The sequence below is a fragment of the Thamnophis sirtalis genome, unplaced genomic scaffold, assembly GCF_051295495.1.
Source record: "Thamnophis sirtalis isolate CommonGarterSnake01/CBP01778 unplaced genomic scaffold, rThaSir2_p1.2 scaffold_8, whole genome shotgun sequence".
NCBI lineage: Eukaryota > Metazoa > Chordata > Lepidosauria > Squamata > Natricidae > Thamnophis > Thamnophis sirtalis.
The window spans coordinates 77,088,136-77,104,629 of NW_028261388.1; the positions used below are offsets into that span (position 1 = coordinate 77,088,136).

The 16,494-nt window shown below is 38.5% G+C and overlaps 1 protein-coding gene across 6 annotated transcripts in view; it reads left to right on the forward strand.

The window, feature by feature from the left end:
- SLC12A7 (solute carrier family 12 member 7) overlaps positions 1-16,494 on the forward strand; it is a 128,518-nt gene that overhangs the window by 32,977 nt on the left and 79,047 nt on the right. Inside the window, exon 1 of one of the 6 annotated variants that reach the window (XM_087721935.1) lies at positions 2,404-2,424. The exons of the other annotated variants lie outside the window; for them this stretch is intronic. The gene's annotated coding sequence lies outside the window, so the exon portion shown is untranslated. Of the gene's footprint in view, positions 1-2,403; positions 2,425-16,494 lie in introns of those variants that run through there. 6 annotated transcript variants of the gene reach the window in all.

A 16,494-nucleotide genomic window follows, 5' to 3' on the forward strand; every position in this document is an offset into this window, starting at 1 on the left:
GTTTTCTTATTTACAGTTATTGGAAAGATTTAAAGTAACAAAAGAGTTTATAGTTTTGGACATTGTGAGACTTAGTTTGAAACTGAATTGTGTAGAAATGATGAATATGTAACTGCGGAAATGTATAAAATTTTAATAAAGTTTAAACCAAGAGCAAGTGAAAGAATGTGGTTAAAAGTTTGGTTATAGCATGTAGATGGAACAATGGGAAAATATATGGTTGAAAACATTAATATTTGTACTGTTATAATCCTAAAAAGATTTTTTTAAAAATTATGAATTATTGATATATCAGAAATTGTCTAGAACGTATAAAGACACTTCAGATTTATGTTAGAAATATGAACACAAGAAGGGACCTTTTATCATGTTTGGTGGACATGTAAAAAAGTTATTGTGTTTCCCCAAAAATAAGACAGCGTCTTATTTTCTTTTGACCCCCGAAATAAGCGCTGGGCCTTATTTTCAGGGAGGTCTTATTATTTTTGAGATGCATGAGGTGGCGAGCATGGTCACCACATGGCTGCTGCTGTGTTGCAATATTTCCAAGGAGGGCTTAATTTGGGGGGAGGTCTTATTTTAGCACATGCGCTCAAAAGCCCGATTGGGCTTATTATCTGGGGAGATCTTATTTTTGGGGAAACAGGGTAGAAAAGTTTGGATTCCAATACATACACAGATTAACAGGATTTTAAAGATCAATATACCATTGAGACCAGAGATGTGACTTTCAGGATTGATTGCTTCTAATTCATTTTTTGTAAATGCCATAGTATTAATAAGACTTATAAAACATCGAATATATTGCATAGTTGTGTAAGCTTGCATGAAGTTTTAAGTACTGGGAAATTTTGCACACATTCCTTTCAGTTCTTTTCCATCTTTTTAAGAAGAGGCTTTCAAGCTAGTGAGTGCTTATAACATCAAAAGCTTATGTCATCTAAATGTATTAATTGTTATAGTTGTAAGCTTGAAATCTCTTGATTCAGAGTTCCTGTGGCAGTACGTTCTTCTAAATTCCTGGATAGTATGATGATTTGAAGGCATAGATGAAAGTTATGTTGATGAAAGTCAATTACAGGCTCTGGTTACAAATCTAATAGTGCCAAATTAAAGATCAAAGATAGAAATAGTTTGAGGTTTGCAAACAATTAGCAAAGTTTACACCATAATAAATCTATTAACTTTTTAGATTATCAGATGACACTCATTGAAAAGACAGAATACATCCATAGAAAAAGCTTCAGGATGAGAAAAAAGATTTCTCAGACAAAAAGATTTAGTTCTTTATATATACTCCTTAGTGTTTGTTCTTCTTGTGAATGGAGAATCTATTATCCGTCCATCCATCCATCTATCCATCCATCCATCCATCCATCCATCCATCCATCCATCCAAATCAAAGATGTTTCAAAAAGATATTTTTTATAAATGGACAAATAATTACTAAAGTTATCTGATTAATGCTCAATACAACATTGTTAATAATAAACCATACCAAGCAAAGCACATTGAGTTGTTTTCATGAAAAAAAAAACAAGTATATTTTTGAAGTACTACTACTACTGCTACTACTACTACTACTACTACTACTACTACTACTACTACTACTACTACTACTACTACTACTTATTATTATTATTATTATTATTATTATTATTATTATTGCAACAACAGAATTGTATCACAGCGGCCAGTAGTTTTGCCAGATTTGGCATTGATTACTAGTCGGGCCCCACCCAGGGGCCTAGGACGTCATAACATATTTTCGTAATATGCGTGCAGATCCAAGCAGTGCGGCTTTTTGCATTTGACTGACTGTCAATTTTTAACTGTTTAAAATGTAATTCCAGTGCTTTTGGAATAGCACCCAGTGTGCCGATTACCACTGGAATTATTCAAATCCAAACTTCTGGCACAATTTCCAGTGAATAATCTTAGCAATGCGGTCATGGCATTGTAGGTAGTCATTTTGTGAAATTTTGCTGCACCCGCTGATCAAGTGGTTGACTGTCTCATCTTTCTCATTACAGAGGCGACATTTGCTCTTGGTGGTAACATGTTGAATTTTTGCCTTCATGCAGTTTGTGGCTAAGGCTTGTTCTTGAGCTGCCAAAATAAAGCCTTCTGTTTCTTTCAATACTCCTGATGTTAACCAGTTCCAAGTTAGTTTTTGGTCGGCTTTGCCTTCAATACTTTTCAAGTATTGGCCATGCATAGCTTTGCTTTTCCAATTTTCAGCTCGCTTCTCAATTACTTCTTTCTTATATTCAGCTTTTAAATTAGTTGTCTTCAAAAGGCCTCCTTTATTTACTTCCTTAATCATTGGTTCTTCACTTTTCTGGATGTAATCATTCAAGCTGTGTCTTTCTTCTTCCACAGTCTGCTTTACTTGGAGGAGTCCTCGACCACCCTCTGCTCTTGGTAAATAAAACCAGTCAACATCACTTTTAGGGTGCAAAGCATGATTCATTGTCATAAGCTTCCTTGTTTTTCTGTCCAAATTGTCCAACTCCATCTGAGTCCAGTCAGTTATTCCTGCAGAGTATCGAATTACAGGTATAGCCCAGGTATTTATGGCTTCTATGCTATTTCCTCCACTCAGTTTGGAATTTAATATCTTGCAAATTCATCAAATTTACTTGGCTGAGGTTATTTTCCTTGACTTTATTATGCATTAAGTCAGAGGCCTCTAAAATCCCCAAGTACTTGTAGCCTTCTTCTGCTTTTACTGCCTTTATCATTTCTTCATTTTCAAGTTGTATTCCATCATCTTCTAGGACCTTTCCTGCTTTGGTTGCCATTGTTGCACATTTGTCAATTCCAAACTGCATACCAATTTCTTGGCTAAATTCTTTTGTGCTTTCAATTAATAAATTCAGTTCAGCTTTTGTTTTACCAAACAGCTTCAAATCACCCATGTACACCAAGTGTGAAATTTTCAGTCCTTTCTTTGCAAGTTCGTATCCCCAGTTCACCTTCTTCAAAATGGTTGTCAGTGGTAGCATTGAGAGTATAAAAAGTAGGGGTGAAAGGGAATCACCTTGGAAAAGCTAAAAGATACTGGACTAAAATCCACATGTGGTTGGAGAAAATGACACACAAACAAATAGACTTTAAACCAGAGGTCTTTTTATTGGGGATCATACCAGAAACCTACAACAAAGACTTAAAATATCTGATTGTAAATGTGTTAACAGCAGCCAGAATTGTATTTGCAAAAAACTGGAAAAACGAAACAATACCAAAACAGGAAGAAGTTATCCGAAAAATAATGGACTGTGCTGAAATGAGTAAATTGACATTTGAAATTAGAGAGCAAGAGGATGAACAATTTTATAAGATATGGGATTTGTTTTATCGGTGGCTAGGGGGAAAAAAAAACTTTGGAAATGAAAAATGATATACTTATGCCTTAATTGAAGAAAGTAAATGATGATATAATTATGCTGTGAAATAATTTAATAATGACACAATGAAGTATTAATATAAGGTCTGAGGATATAATGTATAAGGTTAAGAACTTATTATAATGATATTTCGCTGCTGATAAGCAATTCTAATAGGGGAACAAATGAAAACTGGTATATATAGGCAGCGATGCTTTGTTGAAAAATGAAGGAATAAGATCTCTGTTTGAAGGTATGAAATGCAAGGTTAACAATAAATATAAGTATACTTTCTGGGGAAAAATAATGCTAATGTTAACTGAATATATATTGTAGAATGAAAATAAGGCCTTTAGTTATATTAGATGAAATATTTGAGACGGTAAATATTATTTGAAGATGCAGATGTTAAAACATTTGTAACCAAACGACATGCTGTATGTGATGATGGTTTTTTTTTTAAAACCCTAGGTTATTGTGGTGTCTATTGAATATACATATTGTATGGGATGATGGGTTTTTTTTCCCTTTTTTTCCCTCTCCTTTTCCCTTTGTTTTTTTTCTATTGTTATGTGATGTTGTCTATGTAATAAAAAATAAAATTATTATAAAAAAAAAAGTAGGGGTGAAAGAGAATCACCCTGGAAAATGCCTCTTTTAATTTAAACTTCACTCAGTTCTTCTCCATTAGCCATAAGCCTCGTTTCCCAGAGGTTCATCGAAGTTTCCATGAATTTTTGCATGTTGCTGCTGATGCCAAAGATTTTCAGGCATTTCTTGATCCAGCTGTGGGGAACTGAATCAAACGTTTTCTTATAGTCTATCCAAGCCATGAACCAGCTTGGTTCGTCTTTGAATTCTTTAGGATTAGCTTGTCAATCAGCAGTTGGTCCTTTGTTCCTCTTGAATTTTTGCAGCATCCTTTCTGTTCTACAGGAAGCAAGTCATTTCTTTCCAAGTATCCGTAAATTTGGTTTGCAATGATACCAGTAAGGAGCTTGTATGTTGTTGGCAAACAGATGATTGGCCTATAGTTTCCAGGGTCCTTTCCTTTTTCTTTATCTTTTTGGATCAAAAATGTCCTTCCAGTTGTCATCCATTCATCATTGTCAGGTGTTTTTAAGATCTGGTTGATTTGGGCTGCCAATCTTTCGTGCATACTTGTAAGTGCCTTTAGCCACCTTGGCAAAGAGCCAAGGTGGCGCAGTGGTTAAATGCAGCACTGCAGGCTACTTCAGTTCAGCAGTTCAGCTGTTCAAATCTCACCGGCTCAGGGTTGACTCAGCCTTCCATCCTTCCGAGGTGGGTAAAATGAGGACCCAGATTGTTGTTGGGGGCAATATGCTGACTCTGTAAACCGCTTAGAGAGGGCTGAAAGCTCTATGAAGCGGTATATAAGTCTGCTATTGCTATTGCCAGAAACCATGTAGCTCATCTGGTCCAGGTGCACTCCAATTCTTTACTTTTCTTGACTGCCTTTGCTCCATTTCTTTTGTTATTTTCACATCTTCCATTTTATGCACTTTAATAGAATACTCAACCTGCTTGATCCATGTTGCATTTCTGTTGTGCTTCTTGTTGTTTTCCCACAAGTTCTTCCAGAATTTCAGAGCTTTCTCTTTATCAGGCTTTTCATTTGTTGTTACTTCATCTCCACTTTCTAAGCTCTTATAAAACTGGTGCTGAGTTACTCTGAACTGTGAGTTTTCCTTAAACTGAGTTATTCTTATTTTCATACCGTTTAATCTTTTCAGCAATGGCAACAACCCTCTGCTTCAGCTCTTCAATTACTACCGCAATCTCCTTATTCTCCAAATCGTATCTTGCTTCCAGGCTGCTTTTATTTATTTATTTATTTTATTTATTTATAAAATTTATATGCCGCCCAATCCCGAAGGACTCCAGGCGGCTTATAAAAAAAGAGAGAGAGAAAAAAGACACATAACGAACACATAACGAAAAAAATGGTTTAAAATAGCAACACCTCATACATTCATTCTAATCGGAGCTGGACCTCAACAGTGAAGTCAACAGCCCCAGGCCTTCCAGAACAGCCAAGTTTTTACAGCTTTCCTGAAGGCCATGAGAGTGGGTATGATCTGGATCTCTGGGCGTAGCTGATTCCAAAAAGTCGGAGCAGCCACAGAGAAGGCTCTCCTCCAGGGGCACTCCAGTGGTTCCTCCTTCCCCCTCAGAGGGCAGACAGAGCCAGCTTGTCCACAAAGGTCACTCTGACATCGGCAGTGCGTGGCTCCCTGAGATGGTGGGTGTCCTCCGCGGTCTCCCAGAGTTCCTTGTTCCAGGAGCCTGTCCAGACCAGGGTGACAAAGGATGCCAGCCTGTCAGTCTGGGGTGCTCATCTTCGCTCAGAATTCTCTCAGGGTCTCTGGTCCCAGTCGAACAGTCAGCAGAGTATCAGCTGGCTGGAGCTGAAGGCCATTCGTCTAGCACTCCTGCACTTCAGTCGATATCTTGTGGGTCGCATTGTTCTCATATTCACTGACAACATGACTGTGAAAGCGCATGTCAATTGCCTGGTCAGCACACGCTCACAATCCCTGATGCAAGAGGTGTCGTGACTCGGAATGTGGGCGGAGTGCCGTGACATTTGCCGTGGTAAAGGCACGGCAAATGTCAGGGCAGATTATCTCAGTCCATGTCAAGGTTCTCGTCTCCAGGGGCAGCAGGCAGGGACACCTTCAGATGCCCGTGGCCCGACAGCCTTCTCTACGTTTTTCCTCCCATTCCCCTCATTCAACGGGTCGTGCGGAAGATGCTGGAGGAGGAGGCAGAACTAATTCTTCTCACCTCATTCTGGCTGCATCATCCCTGGTTTGCGGATCTGAGGTCTCTGTCCGTGGCCCCACCTTGGCACTTGCTGATGTCTCCGGATGCCCTCAGCCAGGGGGTCCTCCTCCACCTGGACCTGGGTTGGCTCAAACTCACCACCTGGCGACTGAGCGGCGTCACTTGATCGTGGGACTTTTGTCTCCTCGGGTGGTGGACACAATTCAAGCATCTCATCAACTGTCCATGACCCGCATTTACAATACAACCTGGAAGGCATTTGTCTCATGGTGCTCGGGCAAGAAGATGACAGTGGCCCATGCGCCATTACATCATGTACTGAACTTTCTCTAAGAGGGCTTAGACAAGGGCCTTTCGCCCAACCTCCTACGCCGACAGGTGGTTGCCCTCTTGTCTGTCTTGACTTGCAGACTTTGCATCTTTGTCTCACCACCCCTTGATTTGTCGGTTTCTATGAGGAGCTACAAATCTCCGAACTCCCGTAGTTCAATTGCTACCCGACCTGGGACCTGCCCAAGGTCCTTCTGATACTGACGGGTCCACCATTTGAACCGCTGAATGACACTTGCCTGAGGTATCTTTCCCTCAAAGTTTTGTTCCTGGTAGCTATAACATCAGCTAGGAGAGTTTCTGAGTTGGCGGCACTGTCTTTATGCATTTTTCATAAAGACAGAGTGGTCCTGAGACTCGACACCTCCTTTGTGCCCAAGATCAAAATGATACAACTATATACATTTGCCATTGCGTCCTGCCTAGGGCTGAGAGGGTGAGGTTGGTCCATGATCACTCAGTTGTCTTCATGCTGAAGGTGTGAGTTTAACACAGTCTCCCAGTTTTTAGTCTGATGCCTTAATCACTACACCAGACTGGAAAAATATGCCATCATTATAGAAATCAAAATAATTTTATTTATGAAAAATAAATTAAACCTATTTAATCTAGAACAGGGGTGTCACACTCAAGGCCTGGGGACTGGATCCGGCCCACGGGGTGCTTAGATCTGTCTGCAGGGCCACCCTGGAAACAGTCCATTTTTGCCGGCAGAACTCTTGGGCCACCACAGGTACCCCTGACACGAGTGACGTACAGCTGGCCACACCCATTCCGCCTCCAGAGGTCAAACACAATGCTGATGTGGCCCTCAATGAAATCGAGTTTGACACTCCTGATCTAGAACCATATCCAGTCTTCCACTTTAGCAATCTCCACTGCTAAAGAATTAGTTCAAATTGACAAGATTTTATTGAATTAAGTCTGTTATATGCACTTGCTTTCTAAGATCACACAATCTTTAGGAGCTGATAATGTTGTTTTTCCTTATGAGAGCTGGGGAGCAACCAATCTGTTAAATAGCAATAGCAATAGCAATAGCAGTAGACTTATATACCGCTTCATAGGCCTTTCAGGCCTCTCTAAGCGGTTTACAGAGAGTCAGCATATTGCCCCCAACAATCTGGGTCCTCATTTTACCCACCTCAGAAGGATGGAAGGCTGAGTCAACCCTGAGCCGGTGAGATTTGAACCGCTGACCTGCTGATCTAGCAGTAGCCTGCAGTGCTGCATTTAACCACTGCGCCACCTTGGCTCTTAAATTTTATGCTTCAAGAAATATCACTGTTTAAGATAATGGTTTTTACGTTCACCAAGGTATACTCTATATTCCTTTAAAATTAGCTGATCTTGCAGTATCCATGCACTGCACTCATCTACAAGACTTTTATGTTTTCTACTACAAAAGATGTCTCAAAGTGTGCTTTGGTGCCAAGAATAACCTATGTAAAAAGTAAATCAGATGAAAATTTAATTTAGTGCCCAATGCTGGAAACAAAATAATACCCCCTCGGATGAATTAGTGATTAAAAAAACTTTGGATTGTGCAGAGATGGACAAATTAACACTGAAATTAAAAGATAAAGAAGAGTCGGAATATTATGAAATTTGGAACAATTGGTACAAATGGCTGCAAAACAAGAATAAAATTAATTAAGCCAAAAAACATATATATATATATATATATATATATATATATATATATATATATATATATATATATATATATATATATATATATATATATATATATATATATATATATATATATATATATATATATATATATATATGTAGAACTATGTATAAAGTTGTGTAAATATAGAAGCTAAATATTATATACATGTACAGGTATGATGACATAACAATGTTGATGTAATGACTGTAAGGTGTTGTAGAAGGGGAAAATAATAAAAAGATCTAATTAAAAAAAAGGAAATTTAGTTCTAATTGGAAGCTATTCTTAGTTTATAATATTATACATAGATTTCTGCCTCAACCAAAATGTGAGTTCTCTTATCTATAGAATCAGAGCAGAAGTTGTGTAAAAGACGTTTGAGTCTGCGGCAGAAATGTAATTTTAAGAAAATTAAAAATCTACCTAGTTGATCCTACTTAGTTATCACCAAGATAAAGGGAAGGAGGGAGGAAGTGTATTCAAACTTGCAAATGTCTATTGCTGTAACTTCACCATTCATACCTTGGGTTTCCTGTCTTGAAGAGCTGACCGTTTGTTAAAAAATAGAAAAAAATGCTATTGAATTATCTCACCCTTCCTTCTTAGACATAAAACATTTAAAGTGATGGTAATCAGCCATATAATAATGTTCCCAAGTCATTCCTGCTGAGAAATTAACAATTACCGTATTTTTCGGAGTATAAGACACACCTTTTTTCCTCAAAAAAAAGAGGCTGAAAATCTGGGTGCTTCTTATACATCGAATACAGCAATTTTTTTTGCCTCCTGAAGCCCCGTCCCGTCACCAAAATGGCTGTGCATACCCTTATGAAGGCTTTCAGAGAGCTCCTGGGGGCTGGGGAGGGCAGAAATGAACAAAAAAGGGGCCATTTTATGCCCCCCCCAGCCCCCAGCAGCACTCTCTAAAGCCTCCATAAGGCTACGCATGCAATTTTTTTGACAAAAAACAGGCCCGTTTTCACGAAAAATGGCCCATTTTTTTTGCTCGATTTTGCCCCCCCCCAGGAGTACTCTGCAAGCCCCCCCCAAGGCTATTCATGCCTTTTTTTGAAAAAACGGGGCCGTTTTTGGGAGGTTTGCAGAGTGCAAAAACTTTTTTTTTCCCTTTTGGAAAGCTCTTTAACTGATTGATGAGAATTACATTGATCAAGTGTTGTGCCAGCAGAAACACATACCTATCTATTGTATTTCTCTCTATCTCTATTTCTCTCTCTATCCTCCTACCTACCTACCTACCTACCTACCTACCTACCTACCTACCTACCTACACACACACACACACACACACACACACACACACAAACACACACACTCCCTACCTACCATAATTCTTTATCTCTCTATTTCTCTCTCTATATCCCTTTATCTACCTACCAACCTACCTACCTTACTCTCTCTGTCTATTTCTCTCTCTCTCTATCCCTTTATCTACCTACCTATCTACCTTACTCTCTGTCTATTTCTCTCTCTCTATCCCTTTATCTACCTACCTACCTTACTCTTTCTCTCCCTACCTATCTACTGTTTTCTCTCTCTCTTTCTCTCTCTCTATCCCTCTACCTACCTACCTACTCTCTCTATCCCTACCTACCTACTGTATTTCTCTCTCTCTCTCCCTCCCTCCCTTTACCTAACTACTCTCTCTCTCCCTCCACCTATCTACTGTATTTCTCTCTCTCTCTCTCTTTCTCTACCTACCTACTCTCTCTCCCCCTACCTATCTACTGTATTTATTTCTATTTCTTTCTCTATCCCTCTACCTACCTACCTACCTACACACAGACTCTCTCCCTACCTACCTACTGTATTTCTCTCTCTCTCTCCCTCCCTCCCTTTACCTAACTACTCTCTCTCTCCCCCCACCTATCTACTGTATTTCTCTCTCTCTCTCTCTCTCTCTCTCTCTCTCTCTCTCTCTCTCTCTCTCTCTCTCTCTCTCTCTCTCTCCCCCTTTATCTACCTACCTACCTACCTACTCTCTCTCCCCCTACCTATCTACTGTATTTCTTTCTATTTCTCTCTCTATCCCTCTACCTACCTACCTACCTACACACAGACTCCCTCCCTACTACCTACTGTATTTCTCTCTCTTTCTTTCCCTCTATCCCTCTATCTACCTACCTACTTTTTTTAAAAAAAAAATTGCCACTTCAAAACCTTGGTGTGTCTTATACTCCGGTGCGTCTTATACTCCGAAAAATACGGTAAATTATCTGTAAAAATATATTTCTCCTCACCCTCCCCACCCCAATATACTTTATACATATGTATGCATTAATTGGTTCCTGGGTAGACTTTGGTTCTAGGGTTGTATCCCTAATTTTGTATAATATACTGCACGATTGATGAAGTTTAGAACATATTATTTTTATTTGTTTCATTTTAAAGTTCTATTATGCTTACTGTTTTTTTTGTTTTATATGCATACAGAAGTATATAACAGTTCTACTATTAGATATTTTATTGCATCAGGCCTTAGTAAGAAACTTGTGTGATTTGTTTAGCAGCTTGCCCTGCATGTAGCGTGGTAGATCTTGACGTTCAGAAAAGGGGCAGGAATTGAAAAAAAACAATTCATGTCTGCTGGAAAAGCCTCCGTTGATTGTAACCTTTGATTTTCATTAGAACAATAGATTCTTAGGAGTAGTTGAACTGCACGACCAGGATTCTTGGAAATACTGTATAAACTACGTACATTCATTTAAAAACCTCAAGTTTAACAGTCATTGTTTGAGAGTTTGACCAATATTAATTTGAGACATAATATGTAATGAAATGTCAGCAGTATTGTCCGATACAGAGGAACATTTCAGGTAAATTTCAGCCAGGTGAGTTGAGTAGATTTTGTGGAAAGGGAAGAATAGGTTTTAAGGGAAGATGATTCGACAGTGTTATTTCGGGGGGGATGAAGCTTAAATTTTTGGAATTTCTTCATTTTATTTGTTCAGTTTTCTATGCCATTGCTGAAAACACTAGGCAACTTAGAAATATCTCAGAGCTCTTCTCTGTACACAGGACATTTCTGAAACTATCTAGTATTCTGTTAAGGAACTTGCTGCTCTTTTCTTTCTCTTTGCCAAATATATTGGCTACCTCTGTTCATGCTCTAATGAGTGGAACATTTCCCTACTCATCACCTTTGTTTGAATAGTTGAATTCAGTATCCATCTGCTGTCGCGATATTGGGAAACTCAGAACAACTTCAGTAAATTTCCATCCAGATCCGGAGCAGATCCAGCTATGCTTAAAAAGCTGCTGTGCCAAAACCCTTTCACCTTCTGGAGTCTTTGTGCCATTCTATCAATAGTGGTTTTTTTTTAATTGTTTTATAATTATGTTCCAGTACTGTGATCATGATAGTTTGCAATTCTTTTCTGAAGTTTAGCCAGTCTGATTTTCTCTTTGTACTTATTGCACTGCAATAGCATGGAGGGAAAGTTGCAATGTTGAGCTGATATGTTTAATATCTTATTTCATATAGTAAGTATGAGGGACATGGAGTTCCAAGAAGAACTAAATAGGTTGCCTCTCCACAGTAGGGACAGAATCAAACAGGGTGTGTGGGAATCGGCAAGATATCTAAATGACCTGATCTCTCCAAAACAAAGAATAGCTTTCTTCAGAGCCAGATTTAACATTCTTCCTTCAGCACTCCCCCAGGGCAGGTATAAGAGAACACCTATAGCAGAACACGTTTGTATATGTGGTAAAGGAGAAGTGGAAGATAATTCACATGTTCTATTACACTGCGAGCTATTCAGAGCTTGTAGGTCTGCATATATTCTCCCCTTATTAGAGAGATTGCCAGGGAGGGCAGACCATTTTTATCTAGGCTTCCTCCTCCCGGACACTAACCCGGTTACCACGTATGCAGTGGCAAAGTTCTGTGCTTCTGCAATGTCCGTAAGAAAAAAATTGGCTACAGAAGTATAGTACCATCTTGTACCAATTATCTGGACATACCTTTAACAATCTTTGGACCATAATGTTATTATCCACTTTTAATGTAAATACTTTTAATTATATTTTAATGTTAGTATTTTTAAGATAGCGTAAAGACAAATGTATATTGCTGGTCTTTGACCGTAATAAAGATCTTACTATTTCATATAGATATTTTTTCCTTTGTCAGAAACGGGCTCACATTTTCTGTTCTTCCATATTCAAGTTGCTGTCTCAGCACTGTCATTCATTTATATATAACAATAACACTTGTGACATGCACAGGTAGAGCTTGACTTAACAAAACAGCTCATTTGAACGTTGCAAACGTTCAAAGTTGAAAAAAGTGACTTAGGATCATTTTTTCACACTTATGACTGTTGCAGTATCTCCATGGTCACATGATCAAAATTCAGGGACTTGGCAACCGACTCATATTTATGATGGTTGCGGTGTTCTTGTGTCATGACAAGCAAAGTCAATGGGTAACTCAACAACGATGTTACTAACTTAATAACACCACTGATTCACTTAACTGTGGCAAGAAAAATCGGGGAATGGGGAAAAAGTCACTTGTCTTGCTTAGAAACAGAAATTTTGGGTTCAGTTGTGGTCATAAGCTGAGGACTACCTGTATATTAGATTGTAATTTCTGGTCCCTGATTAATTATGCGAACTTCGAAGGGACATTGGCCCCTGTATTTCTCAAAGAATATCCTTATTTGGCTTTCAAATGAGCAATGTTTGCGGCTTCCCATTTTAAGATTGGTTGCTGATCACTCTACTGCATTATCATTCTGTTCCTTTTTTTCTTCTTTCCTGACTAAATGCTATTTAGCTAATAATATTTAATTTAGAATTCCTTTGATGTAGCTTCTCTGATCTTTTATGCTCATTTGTACAAATGTCTGTTACGATTTTAACACAATGCCTGAAGGATGTTCACAATTTTATACTTGGAGCAAACGTTATTGGTCTTATTTAAAGCATGCCCTCAAATGTTTTAAGGCAGCAGTATTGTTTTATCAGTCCGTGTGATGGAGGGCTGGATATAAAAAGCAGTATTTCTTTGATTACCTAGCTGGTTCGTGGTTTTTAGTGTAATATGGAAATCTAGCTTCCAGTTTACTTTTGCACATGCTGTATGTAGTAGGTGCTATCTTTAGAAAGGTTCTTTATCTTGCAGCACCAGTACAGATGGGCTAATGAGGATTTCCTTTTCCGAGGACTTGTAATGCTGAGGATTTCTGAAATAAGATTTATAGGCTTCTCGGGGATAAAGGCTTGCTATAACTGAAGGTCAATCATGTCTATTCTGTTTGTTTGTTATGATGCCTAGTCCAGGTGTTAATAGATCAGGAACATTTATTTGTAAGAAAGTAGCTTGCACTTTTTAGACTTCTGTTACAAGAAAATTAAACAGTCCATTGCTAATCCATTCAAATTGGCTCTTCCCATCAGTTTTCACAATCCATAATCATATTTAGCATCCTTGTGTAGCTAATATTAACACAATAAAGAATTGTATACAATGCTTTAATCGTGGAATGCTTGATGCTAAGATGGCACCAATTTTTTTTAACTATCAAGAGGGTGGTGAAAAAACTCTCTGGAATTGATAGAGAAGTAGGAGAAGGAATTTAAGGGGGTGTCAGAATTACACTAAGGTCTCCAGTCATTTGGGAAGAAGGATCTGGGAGACCACATCTGCAAGACCACATCTGTATATCCTTACCATCTATCTGTGGAGAAAGTCGTCTTCAAAATGATGATAAATTCATAGCAATAATATTAAATGCAATGTAACAGAGAGTGTACGTATCGTATCGATTCCATCATCCGGTGGAGAGGCATAGGGCCTGAGCATTGCCATAGCACCAGAGACCCTTCAGTAAAAATAAACATTCCATTTTTCCTGACAGTGGAACCCGAGATAGACATTAAACATTTCAGGATGGCTGCATACTTGTTGGAGCAACTTGCTTCTCTTGTTCCACAGAATTTGGAATGCCCAACTGCACACAGTGAGGGATGATCAAACAGGAGACGAGGTAGGGCAGAACCTAAGCGAATTTTTAGATAAGTCAAGTGGTGATCAAATAAAGGTACCAGGCTATTTCTGTCTCATACCCTTCTGATTATGAAATATTAAGACAAGAACGCAAATACAAAAGGAGACCAATTAAAGGGGACCAAACAGGAGGAGAGAGAAGTTTCACACGTCTGTCCTTGGCAATATACTGAGTCGCAAAGCTGGGTATGGCTGCAGGAGAAGGCGGGTCTTAAAGATAACATACTCAGTCCTATTGGTCAGTGTACGAGTATTACCCATGGATGGAGGCTGTCTCCACCAACCATGACCAAAGAAACTCTTTTCTATCAAAAGTCATGTTTTGAAAACTTCTTTGGGTGAGAGAAAAATAATTATTAGAGAACAAAAATCAAATTTGGTGTTCCAATTAACATTCTCTCCACTAATTGGTGGATGTGTTGCAATGCATTTGGTAGAGGGTTTTTTTTGGTGATGGTGATGAGAACTCAATTGTTTTGAAAACAGTATATATTATTCAGGAATCTGTAAACTATAACAAAGCAGGCTTCGTCTTGTCTATTTTAAATCCCAAACATATAGCTTAATAATGCTTTTAAATCTTCATTTCAATGACTCATGGCATGAACAGACAAACATTCGAAGTGTTTTTATTCTTCACAGTTAGCCTAAATACACATTTTTTTTCCTTAAGTGTTTTCTTTCTGCAAAAGCTGTAAATTTGCAGAAAGATAGATAATTGCTTCCTCCTATTATTCCGGGTTTTTTATTATTCAGGTTGAAAGTCTGAGAGTTTTCACATAAATGGAAATATATAATTAAGTTACCAGCCATAGTGACCCCTGTGTCATATACGGCATTTAGCAATAGCAATAGCAGTTAGACTTATATACCACTTCATAGGGCTTTCAGCCCTCTCTAAGCGGTTTACAGAGTCAGCATATTGCCCCCAACAACAATCCGGGTCCTCATTTTACCCACCTTGGAAGGATGGAAGGCTGAGTCAACCCTGAGCCGGTGAGATTTGAACAGCCGAACTGCAGAACTGCAGTCAGCTGAAGTAGGCTGCAGTGCTGCATTTAACCACTGTGCCACCTCGGCTCTTTTAGATAAAGGTTTAGATAAATGGTCCTCAACCTTTCCAGCTTGGTGATTCAGCCTGCTGCAGCGGGGGGAACATGTGAGCGACACACTTGTGAGAGCACAGCTCCATTCATGTGAGCGGCACTATGCGCCCTCCACTCACATGATTAGAGGGTGCTTGCACTCGCGTGTGAAACTCCATTCACTCCTTGCCTGCCACTTGTGCGACTGGAGGTTCACACGTGTGCTTGCCGATTTCTCCCGTGACCCAGTTTCAAACAGGCCACAGGGGTTGGGGACCTCAGATTTAGATTATGCTTCCAATGTAGCCAAATATTAACAAGCAGTGTTGGGCTATTCCACAGAAGGCCAGACCTCTAATTTAGTGTCTGCTTTGCAAGCCAATATCCCACCAATTGAAAGATGCTCTGACTCTCAGGATACATAAAATGCTCTGATTCTCAGGATACCTAAGATAGGAAAAAAAAGCAGGAATTAATTGTGCATTGTGCAATTGAGCTGGTAGAAGAGTGAAAAATAATAGAACATGGAGTTGGATTTTAATAATTGCTTTCTGTGTTTGTTTTATTTATGTACTTTCTTATAATTTGCCCTGTATCCTTAAATATCTCAGAGTTGATTAATACAAAATATATATATATATATATATATATATATATATATATATATATATATATATATATATATATATATATATATATATATATATATATATATATATATATATATATATATATTTAAAAACGCATCACTTGCAGGCCATGCGCATCATTATCAAATTTGTGTAACTGTGTAATTTAGCAAATTAAGGCCCAACATAAAAATCTACCTTGTGTGTGAAAAATCTACCTTGTGTGTGAAAAATCCAGCCTCAAGTTGTCTAATTATCTCATTCAGTGGCTGATGGAGACTAGTACGTCATAACATGACAGCTGATTGAGCAGAATTATCTTAGCTTTCTCCTTTGGGCCTGTTCTTTTATAAGATGAAATATCTTTCTATATTTACAGATCATCGTAACCAGATCTCTCACATGGAGAAATAGGGAACAAATATGTTATTGTTGAATTTGTCATTAAAAATGTGTGATTTAGCAGTTAGCAATAGCAGTTAGACTTATATACCGCTTCATAGGGCTTTCAGCCCTCTCTAAGCGGTTTACAGAGTCAGCA